The sequence below is a fragment of the Nicotiana tomentosiformis genome, chromosome 4, assembly GCF_000390325.3.
Source record: "Nicotiana tomentosiformis chromosome 4, ASM39032v3, whole genome shotgun sequence".
NCBI lineage: Eukaryota > Viridiplantae > Streptophyta > Magnoliopsida > Solanales > Solanaceae > Nicotiana > Nicotiana tomentosiformis.
Window position 1 is genome coordinate 34,070,127 of NC_090815.1, and position 11,662 is coordinate 34,081,788.

The window sequence follows — 11,662 nt, forward strand, 5'->3', positions numbered from 1 at the left end:
GGGTGACTTGCTTCAGAGATTAGAGATTCCGGAGTGGAAGTGGGAGCGAATCACCATGGATTTTGTAGTTGGGCTCCCATAGACTTCGAGGAAGTTTGATGCTATTTGGGTTATTGTGGATTGGCTGACCAAGTCCGCACACTTCATTCCAGTTGGTACTACTTACTCTTCAGAGCGGTTGGCCGAGATTTACATCCGAGAGATTGTTCGCCTGCATGGTGTCCCAGTTTCCATCATTTCAGATAGGGGTACTCAGTTCACATCACAGTTTTGGAGGGTCGTGCAGCGAGAGTTGGGTACTCAGGTTGAGTTGAGCACAACTTTTCACCCTCAGACGAATGGGCAGTCCGAGCGCACTATTTAGATATTGGAGGACATGTTATGTGCTTGTGTCATTGACTTTGGGGGTCCATGGGGCCAGTTTCTGCCACTCGCGGAGTTTTCATATAACAACAGTTATTAGTCGAGTATTCAGATGGCTCCATACGAGGCTTTATATGGGAGGAGGTGTAGATCTCCGGTTGGATGGTTTGAGTCAGGTGAGGCTAGGCTCTTGGGTACAGACTTGGTCCAGGATGCATTAGATAAGGTGAAATTGATTCAGGAGCGGCTTCGCACGGCATAGTCTAGGCAGAAGAGCTACGCGAATAGGAAGGTCCGTGATGTGTCTTTCATGGTTGGGGAGAAGGTTTTGCTGAAGGTATCACTCATGAAGGATGTTATGAGGTTTGGGAAGAGGGGCAAGTTGAGCCCCCGGTTCATTGGGCCTTTTTAGGTGCTTCAAAGGGGATGGGAGATGGCTTATAAGCTTGCCTTGCCACCCAGCTTGTCGAGTGTGCATCCAGTGTTTCATGTTTCCATGCTCCGGAGGTATACTGGATATCTGTCCCATGTTTTGGATTTTAGCACGGTTCAGTTGGAGGGTGATATGACTTATGATGTGGAGCCGGTGGCTATTTTGGATCGGCAGGTTTGAAGGTTGAGGTCAAAGGATATAGCTTCAGTGAAGGTGCAATGGAGAGGTCATCCTGTGGAGGAGGCCACCTGGGAGACTGAGCGGGAGATGCGGAGCAGATATCCACGCCTATTCGAGACTCTAGGTATGTTTCTAGACCTGTTCGAGGACGAACAGATGTTTAAGAGGGGGGGATGTAACGACCCAGCCGGTTGTTTCGAGAGTTATAGCCCCGTTTTCCCTATTTTTTACTTCTTTTTGTGTTGTTCAGCTATATTATGTTATATCGGGTTAGTTGGTTCGGGACCGGAGTGGTTTCAGAGTGAATTGAGACACTTAGTCTCTTAAGTAGAAACTTAAGTTGGAAAAGTCAACCAGATGTTGACCTATGTGTAAATGATCTCGGATTTGAATTCTGATGGTTCCGTTAGCTCTGTTACATGATTTTGGACTTAGGAGTGCGTCCAGAATGTGATTTGGAGGTCCGTGGTAGAACTAGTCTTGAATTGGCGAAATTGGAAATTTGGCGATTACGGTCGGCAATGGAAAATTTGATATCGGGGTCCGAATGGAATTCCGAAGGTTGGAATAGGTTCGTAGTGTCATTTGTGATGTGTGTGAAAAAATTGAGGTCATTCGGACGTGGTTTGGTTGGTTTCAGCATCGGTTGCCGAATTAGGAAATTTAGAAGTTCTTAGGCTTGAATCTGAGGGTAATTTGATGATTTGACGTTCTTTTGAGTGATTTGAAGGTTCGACTAAGTTTGTATGTTGATATATGACTTGTTGGTATTTTTGGTTGAGGTCCCGAGGGCCTCGAGGTGATTTTGGGTGGTTAACGGATTTGTCGAAGTTGGAAAATGCAGCTGAAGCTGCTGCTACTGCTATTTTTGCACATGCAGAAGATAGAGTCGTAGGTGCGAGACCGCTGGTGCGCGTGGGGAGTTCGCAGGTGCGGGCAATGCTGGGCTAGGCAGGTTGCGCATATGCGAGTTTGGGGCCGCATCTGCGAACCCGCAGGTGCGAAACCTGGGGCGCAGATGCGGAAAAGGGGATGCTGGGCAGGCTTCGCAGAAGCAGAGTATGAGCGCGCATGTGCGCTTTCGCAGGTGCGAGAATTTGGTGCGCAGATGCGGAAAAATGTGAGGCCAAGGCTGGAGCGCAGGCGCAAAGGATTTGGCCGCACCTGCGAGCCCGCATGTGCGAGGCCTGGAGCGCAGGTGCGAAAGCTGGGGAATTAAGTGGAGTTTGCGGATGCGGTGCCTTGACCGCAGGCGCGGAAAAAGAGCCCTCATGTGCGAAAACCTGGGCAGAAACCATAAATAGAACACTTCGCGAATTTGGTTCATTTCTAGCATTTTCAAGTCGGTTTGTGGAGCTTTTGGAGTGATATTTGAAGGGTGATTCAAGGGATATCAGTGAGGTAAGTTGCTTGAGCCCTAATACTTGTATATATGGTGATTTTTCGTTGTTTAGTCATTGTAATTAGTGAAAATGAGGGGTTAGGGCTTGGGATTTTTGGAGAAGTAATTTAAGGATTTGAAGGACCAAACAATGTTGGATTTTGATGAATTTTATGGTTAGACTCGTGAGGGAATGGGCTTTCTAGTTTTGTAAATTTTGTCGGATTTCGAGACGTGGGCCTGGGGGCCGGGTTTGAGCCAATTTCGGGGTTTGGTCTAATTTCGTAGCTTTTCTTGTGGAATTCATTCCATTAGCGCGTATTGATGGTATTGTACTGATTGTGAATAGATTCAGAGCATTTGGAGGCCGAGTCCAGAGGCAAGAGCATTGCGGGGTAGAGATTTGACCAGTTTGAGGTAAGTAACGATTGTAAAACTAGTCCTGAGGGTATAAAACCCCGAATTTTGTATCATTCTACTATTTTTAGTGACGCACATGCTAGGTGACGGGCGTGTGGGCGTGCACTGTTGGGGATTGTGACTTGGTCCGTCCCATAGAAACTGTAAAGTTGCATACTTTGTTGAAACTATATGATACTTATATGTTTTAGAAAGAGTTTCTGTAAATTGGGCTGAATGCCATGTTTGGGCCTTGTGGCGGTGTTGTTTGGACCCTTAGGGGCATTTTCTTACTATCCTCTCATTATTTTCGATTGAAAATCTATACTCAGTCATGTTTATACTTGTTTACCGTATAACGCAGTTTTATGACTCTATTTTGATGCATATAAATGTTTTGGGCCGAATCCCCTGTTTTACTGAAATGGCCGAGTGGCTTGAGAGGTTTATGACTGAGTGAGGCCGAGGGCCTGATTTGTGAGGATATTTATGGGATCGGGCTGCACGCCGCAGCATGTTGCATATTTATGGGATCGTGATGCACGCCGCAACATGTTTGATATCGGCCGAGGGCCTGAGTGATTTATGCCATGATTTGGCTTGATATAGAGCTTGGGGTGAAGGAGCCCCTCCGGAGTTTGTACACACCCCCAGTGAGCACAGGTACCTACTGAGTGCGGGTGCCGAGTGCTGAGTGACTGGGAGGCATGAGTGATTGTGAGGTATGCCCGAGTGGCAAGAGTGATTGTGAGGTATGCCCGAGTGGCACGAGTGACTGTGAGGTTTGCCCGAGGGGCTGTATATGAGTGATGTTTTGCCCGAGGGGCTGTTTATGATTTCATCATTTTTGCTCACCCTTTGCATTTTCCCTCTGTTTGAAAACTGTTGAAAAATATCTTTAAATGATTTTTACTGGAACTGGGTTTAAACGAGATATTTTGATTCAAATCCTGATTTTTAAAGCATGTGGTATTTTACTGAGATTTCCTGATATGAACGTTATATGCTTTATTGCTCGTTACTACTGCTCAGTCTTTATTTATTGTTGTTACTTACTGAGTTGGCGTACTCACGTTACTCCCTGCACCTTGTGTGCAGATCCAGGTGTAGCTGGACACGGTAGCAGTTGTTGATTGTTCTGATTGCAGATTTTTCCGGGGATAGCAAGGTAGCTGCCTGGCGATCGCAGCCCTGCTCCTCTCCCTCTTATCTTCCTCTAGTTGTATTTAGCTATTTTCCCGGCTGAGCTAGCCTTGATATTGTTAGACGGATTGTTGTAGATGCTCATGACTAGTTATACCCCGATGTCGGGATTTTTCTTCCGCACTTTTATTTTGATTTGAACTCCTTTACGAAGGTTTTTATGTTAAATAACATTGAAATTTTCTTTGAAATGAAAATATTGGTTTGTTTTGGAAATGAGTCGGCTTGCATAGTTCCACGATAGGCGCCATCATGACAGGGGTTAGTTTGGGTCATGACAAATGTGCAGATGTGTAGTATGAGTACACCACAGTCGGTACCCAGTAAGTATCAAGACTAACCTCAGTGGAGTAGTGACGAGGTATAGTCAAGACACTCACTAGTCTAATAACTTGTGCAATATAGTATACAAAAATAATAGGAAAACAAATAACAATAATGGCAACACTAATCAACCAGTGATATACACAACGTGGCAATAAGAACACCATTAATATTGCTCAACAAATAATAAATACAAGTACACCTAATTAATCAAGTCCTTCAAATATAAATCTTTCGCCTATATGCTTCTCAAATAATAATCTTCAGGATATAATACTTTCCAATAAATATATTTCGGATATACTCCCTTCAAATAAATATCTTTCAACTATAATTCCTTTCAAATATAATTCCTTCAAATAAATTTCTTTCAAATAAATTTATTTCAAATAAATTTCTTTCAAATAAATTTCTTTCAAATAGATCTCTTTCGAATAAAAGTCAACCTGTGACACAACATTTCAAAATCATAAAATACGGGTCTCAGCCTACTTTCATATGTTCACGGTACTTCGTTCCCACATTTCATATCACAATTGGATGGACAATTCACGTGCCAATATCATCATTATTTACTCACGGTTCGTGCCCACATTTCATATCACAACTGCACAGACAGTTCACGTGCCAATATCGTCATTATTTACTCACGACACCTCGTGCCCACATTTCATTTCATAATCCGCCTGGGAATAACCACAGGCTCCCAGTTTCAACATAGATCAGACTATTATCAATTTACCAACAACAAGACAAATTGCACAATGTATAAAAATAAACACAAGAAAGATCACAACATCACATGAAAATTACCAACGCAATAACCCCACATCATCACATATCATCCCTGATGATAGCCACCCTTATCTCTCTTATAGCCACCCTTATCACTCCTATAATAGCCTCCATTATCCCTCCGTCCTAACAATATCAATAGCCACCCTTATCGCTCCTATAGCCACCCTTATCTCTCCTATAGCCACCCTTATCCCTCCGCCCAGACAATATCCCAACACACATAACAACAGTAAAATGTCACCCTTATACCCACATGATGTCAACAGTGAAATGCCACCCTTATATCCTCAAAATAATAACTCAAATAGCAAAACAATTTACACGGAATATTATCACGGCAACATAACAAAAATCAATTCATATCACAATTTTCCCAATTGCCACAACCAATTCCAAAGATATAACAAAATTAATCCATGTGTATAAAACCTCAAAACAACAACAGAGATGGAAAATACTCAGTATAGGGCAACGCCTTCATTAATCCAAATTCTTGACAATTATATAACTCCTCGGTTTAAACTTATTTCATTAATTATTTGCAGATGGAAAATTAATAATAAAATTAAATTCCAAGAAATATCAAATCATCAAACTCACGAAATTCACATAAATATACAAGTAATAATCACATCAAATTGTCATATAAAAACAAATTCAACATACGTGAATTGAGGCATGACAAATAGATGATTTAATAAATGCCAACGGTTATCCAATTTACTACAGAATATGCCTAAGACTTTAACCCAATATATTTTGCACATATAAGCCCTAATACATACTCGTCACCTCGCGTACACAGCTTTTCACATTTCACAAATGGCACATAAGACTCGATGCCTAAGGAAAAATTCCCCCACTCGAGGTTAGGCAAGATACTTACCTTTTTGAAGTTAGGCCGATATTCCAAAATAGCCTTCTTGCTTGAATTGACCTCCGGACGGCTCAAATCTATCCAAATTAATTGTATAACTTCATTAAAATTCATCGGAAACTACTCCGGATAATAAAACACCAACTTAAAATTTTATTTTAAAAAGACAGCGCGGGGCCCATCCCTCGAAACCCGACAAAATATTTACGAAATCCGAACACCCATTTCGATACGAGTTCAACCATACCAAAATTATCAAATTTCAATAACGGATCGTCCTTCAAATATGAAATTAAAGTCTAGAGGATTTCTACCATTTTCAACCCAATTCATAAATTTAGTGATACAAACAACAACAAATTCATGTAATTTAACAAAAATCATGTTAGGAATTCTTACCCCAATGTTTTCCTTGAAATACTCTCGAACAATCGCCTCACCCGAGCTTCCTTGGTCCAAAAATGGAAGAATGAGACAAATTTGAACTTTATTCTACTGCCCGGGGGTTTGTTCTTCGCATTCGCGACACTCCTCTCGCGTTCGCAATGAACAAATTCTTCGAAAGCCATTTTCAAACTCTTCTCAGAAAGCCTCTAGTATAATGGTCATAACGTTTTGTACAAAACTCCAAATGATGAATGGTTTGACTTTCTGAAAACTAGACTCTAGGACTATAACTATCATTTATTTCTTATCTCCGAATTCCTTATAGATTATGAGTTATAAGCTTCCAGAGTCAGCCCTGTGCAACAGAGATTTCCAAACTCTTCCCGGATAGCCTATAGTCTATCCACCATAACTTTTGGTACACAACTCTAAATGACAAATGGTTTACCTTTCTGAAAACTAGACACAAAGGGATACAACTGTCATTTTTGGATCATCTCCAAATTTCTTATAGATTGCGAGATATGAGCCTCCAAATTCAGACGACGAACAACAGAATTTCCTTCTTTGCGAACGTGAGAATCTTTTCGCGAACGCAAAGAACAAAGTCCCAATAGCAAAATCCTTCTTCGCGAACGCGAGAGGCTCCTTGCGAACGTGAAGAAGAACACCAAAACCAGCAACCAGCAGCATCAAAACACCCAAACTTGGTCCGGAACCACCCAGAATCAAACCCGAGGCCCCCAGGACCTCGTCCAATCGTACCAACCAGTCCCAATACATACCACGAACCTGCTCGAGGCCTCAAATCACATCAAACAACATCAAAACGACGAATCGCTCCCCAATTCAAGCTTTATGAACTTTAGAACTTCAAAGTTCTACATTCGACGCCGAACCTATCAAATCAAATCCGATTGATCTCGAATTTTGCACACAAGTCATAATTGACATTGCGGGCCTACTCCCACTTCCGGAATCGGAATCCGACCCCCATATCAAAAAGTCCACACTTGGTCAAACTTCCCAAAAACCTTCAAATTTCCAACTTTCGCCAAATGACCCCGAAATGACCTACAGACTTTCAAATCCACATCCGGATGCTCCCCAGGCTCGGAATCCCAAACGGACATTGATAACATCAAAATCCACTTCAACCCAAACTTAGGAAATTCTTAAACTTAAAAAATACCAACCTTCAGTAATAGGCACCGAAATACTCCCGGGCCACCTGATACTCAACCCGAACATACACCCAAGTTCGAAATCATCATACAGACATATTGCAATTATCAAAATTCTATTCCAGAGTCGTTTGCTCAAAATTCAAACTCCGATCAACTTTTTTTCATTTAAGTTTCAAAAATGAGAATTGTTCTTTCAATTTAAATTCTGAATCTTCCGAAATTAAAACAACCGCTCACGTAAGTCATAATACGTATTACGAAGTTGCTCGGGACCTTAAGTAGCTAAATGGGGCATAGATTCTTAAAATGACATGTCGGGTCGTTACAAATTCCTACGATTTATTTTGAGTATATTGAATTGTTTATGACTAGATTTGAGGATTTCACACACGAATTCGTGAGGCAAATGTTTATTGAATTCTTGAATTTAATTGCAAAGCGAGGTAAGTGTCGTGGTTAACCTTGACTTGAAGGAATAGAATCCTTATATTATTTGTTATGTGAAATGCATATGAATAACGTATAGGCGAGGTAACTAGTGTCTATACGTCGTCAAATCAATTATTTGCATAATTACTTGAAAAATCATAAATCGTTTTAAATCATGTATTAATTATTATATTAATTATTTCTCTCGTGTTCTTTGCTCAACATCATGCCTTGAATCTATGCTATAATTGCTACATGCTTATTTGATTTTGTGACTTAATTGCCACTTGATGTTTAGTATACTAATTATTAAAATGCCTATTACATCCTTAATTTCCATAATTAATTGTTACTTGTCATAACTTATTTCTAATAAATCATAATTATTGTATGTTTGTTGTCTTATAATTTCATATTAATTGTTGAATTTATTGGAGTAATTTCTTTTATAAGAATTGGTAAATGAATATATTGGAGGAGTGGGTTGCATGCCGCAACGGAAATGAAAGTGAATATATTGGACGAACGGGTTGCACACCGCAACAGAATTGATTGAAATGAATATATTGGAGGAGTGGATTGCACGCCGCAACAGAATTGATTGAAATGAATATATTGGAGGAGCGGGTTGCACGCCGCAATAGAATTGGTTGAAATAGATATATTGGAGGAGTGGGTTGCATGCCGCAACATAATTGATTGAAAAGATATAATGGGATCGGGTTACACGCCCCAACAAAATTGAATATGAATATATTGTGGGATCGGGTTGCACGTCGCAACAGAAATTGATTGAAATAATAATTGGCTATGACTGCTGAGTTGGCTTCAACTGTTAAAATGAGTTACCTGATTTATTTCTATTATTATTATTATTATTACTATTATGGCGTACAGGTTAATGTAAGTGTAACGATCCAGCCAGTCGTTTTGAATATTATAACCTCGTTCCCCATTTACTTCTCAATTTATGCTTTACATTTGTTTTATGACTTACCGGGTTAGTTGGTTCGAGTCCGGAAGGAATTCAGAGTGAAACGAGATACTTAGTCTCATAATTGAAAATCTAAGTTAGAAATATTAACCGGATGTGAACCTATGTGTAAACGACCTCGGATGCAAATTATGATAATTCAAATAGCTCCGTATGGTAATTTTGGACTTAGGAGTGTGCCCAGAAAATTATTTGGAAGTCGGTAGAGGAATTAGGCTTGAAATGGTGAAAGTTGAATTTTGGGAAGTTTGACCGGGGGGTGACATTTTGATATCGGGGTCGGAATCCGATTCTGAAAATTGAAATACCTATGTTATGTCATTTATGACTTGTGTGAAAAATTAGAGGTCAATCGGACGTGATTTGATAGGTTCCGGCGTCGTTTGTAGAAATTGGAAGTTTCAAAGTTCACTAGGCTTGGATCTATGTGCGATTCGTGTTTTTAGTGTTGTTGGATGTGATTTGAAGACTCGACTAAGTTCGTATGATATTTTAGGACTTATTGGTATATTTGGCTGAGGTCCCGCGGGCCTCAGGTGAGTTTCAGATGGTTAACGGATCAAATTCGGACTTAGAAGAAAAAGTTGTCCATGCATCACGTGAGTTGTCTATGTGGATCCAGATATTGATACTATAGCACGTGAGTTGTCCGTGCAGCACGTGATTTGTCCGTGCAAATTATAGAGCTTGGGCTGTAGGATCCCCTCCGGAGTCTTTACACCCCCAATGAGCGCGGGTACCCACTGAGTGTGAGTGATGAGGGCTGGGAGCCCACTGAGTGATTGTTGTCTTGAGAGGCTGTACTTGCTTTCCATTTGTTGTTGCACTTAGTTTCTATCTGTCATTGTTGTGAAATCTCTGAAAGATTTTATATTCGGATTACATGAACTTGAACTGTATAAAATTGATTTGACTTAACCTGCCGGATTTGAAAACATGTCTATTCTTTGTTGGAATTACTGGAAATGAACTATAACTGTGTAACTTGTCACTATCTTCAATTCCTTATTTATTATTGTTACTTGCTGAGTTGGTTGTACTCATACTATACCCTGCACTTCGTGTGCAGATCCAGGTGTTCCCGGGCATAGTGGGTGTTGATTCTTTCACGCAATTACTTTTTCGGAGATTCTGAGGTAGCTGTCGTGTTTCGCAGACCTTGCCTCTCCTTCCCTATATCCTTGCTTTCTATATTTGGTCTCAGACTATTATAGACCGTATTTTTCCAAACTTGTATTCATAATAGATGCTCATGTACTCAGTGACACCAGGTTTTGGGGAATGTTTGTATCAGTATTTGTGGGATTTTGTATTGTATTTAAATATAATGTTTTTCAAACTTAAAGGAAATTCGATGGTTATTGATGTTATCGGTTTGCCTAGTATTGAGGTAGGCGCCATCACGACAGGTTAGATTTTGGGTCGTGACAGTAAGCGACCTGCCTTAGCCTCGTTACTATTTCGTCGAGGTTAGGCTTGGCACTTACTAGTACATGGGGTCGATTGCACTAATACTACACTCTGCACTTCTTGTGCAGATTTCCGAGTTGGCCCCAGCGGCGTACCATAGACTTGCTCGGATTTCAGCTACCTAGAGGAGACTTGAAGTATAACTACACATCGTCCGCAGTTCTGAAGTCCCCGTCTACTTTATTTTAGCTGTGTGTTTACTTTCAGACAACTTTATTTTATTCAGACCCTTATTTGTATCATTCTAGAAGCTCGTGCACTTGCTATTCCAGTTCTGGGATGGTATTTAGATATTGTGATTATTATGGATTATTCACTTTGCTTTAGACTTTATTTCCGCATTTGTTTCCTTGTTATTAATTAATTTAAAATTTTGTTAAAATAGCTAATTATATTCTAACGTTGGCTTGCCTAGAAAGTGAAATGTTAGACGTCATCACGGTTCCGACGGTGGCAATTTTGGTTCGTGACATCAAGCCAGCAAGAACCAGTCAATCTAGGTCAGTAGAGGAATTAGGCTTGAAATGGCGAAAGTTGAATTTGGGAAGTTTGACCGGGGGGTTGACTTTTCGATATCGGGGTCAGAATCCGCTTCTGAAAATTAGAATACCTCTATTATGTCATTTATGACTTGTGTGCAAAATTAGAGGTCAATCGGGCGTGATTTGATAGGTTCCGGCGTTGTTTGTAGAAATTGGAAGTTTCAAAGTTCATTAGGCTTGAATCTATGTGTGATTCGTGTTTTTAGTGTTGTTGGATGTGATTTGAAGACTCGACTAAGTTCGTATGATGTTTTAGGACTTGTTGGTATATTTGGTTGAGGTCCCGGGGGCCTTGGGTGAGTTTCAGATGGTGAACAGATCAAATTCGGACTTAGAAGAAAAAGTTGAAGTTTCTGCCATCTGATGCAATCGCACCTGTGAAAATTCCATCACAGGTGCGTGCTCGCAGAAGCGAGCCTTTCATCGCAGATGCATCCAACGTGAAGAGAAGTAGTGGTCGTAGGTGCGGACAGGGGAAGGGGAGATGGACTGCGCAGAAGCACAGATGTGTGCACAGGTGCGGTTTTCGCAGAAGCGCTGAAAGGGCAGGTGCGAAAACCCCTGGCAGTACAAAAATAGAGGTGTTCCGAGTTTTTGCCATTTTTAGGCATTTCAAGCTCGGGTTGGGCGATATTTGAGCAAGGTTTTCACAGGAAAAATTGAGGTAAGTCTCTTGTGATCATTTCTACTCCATA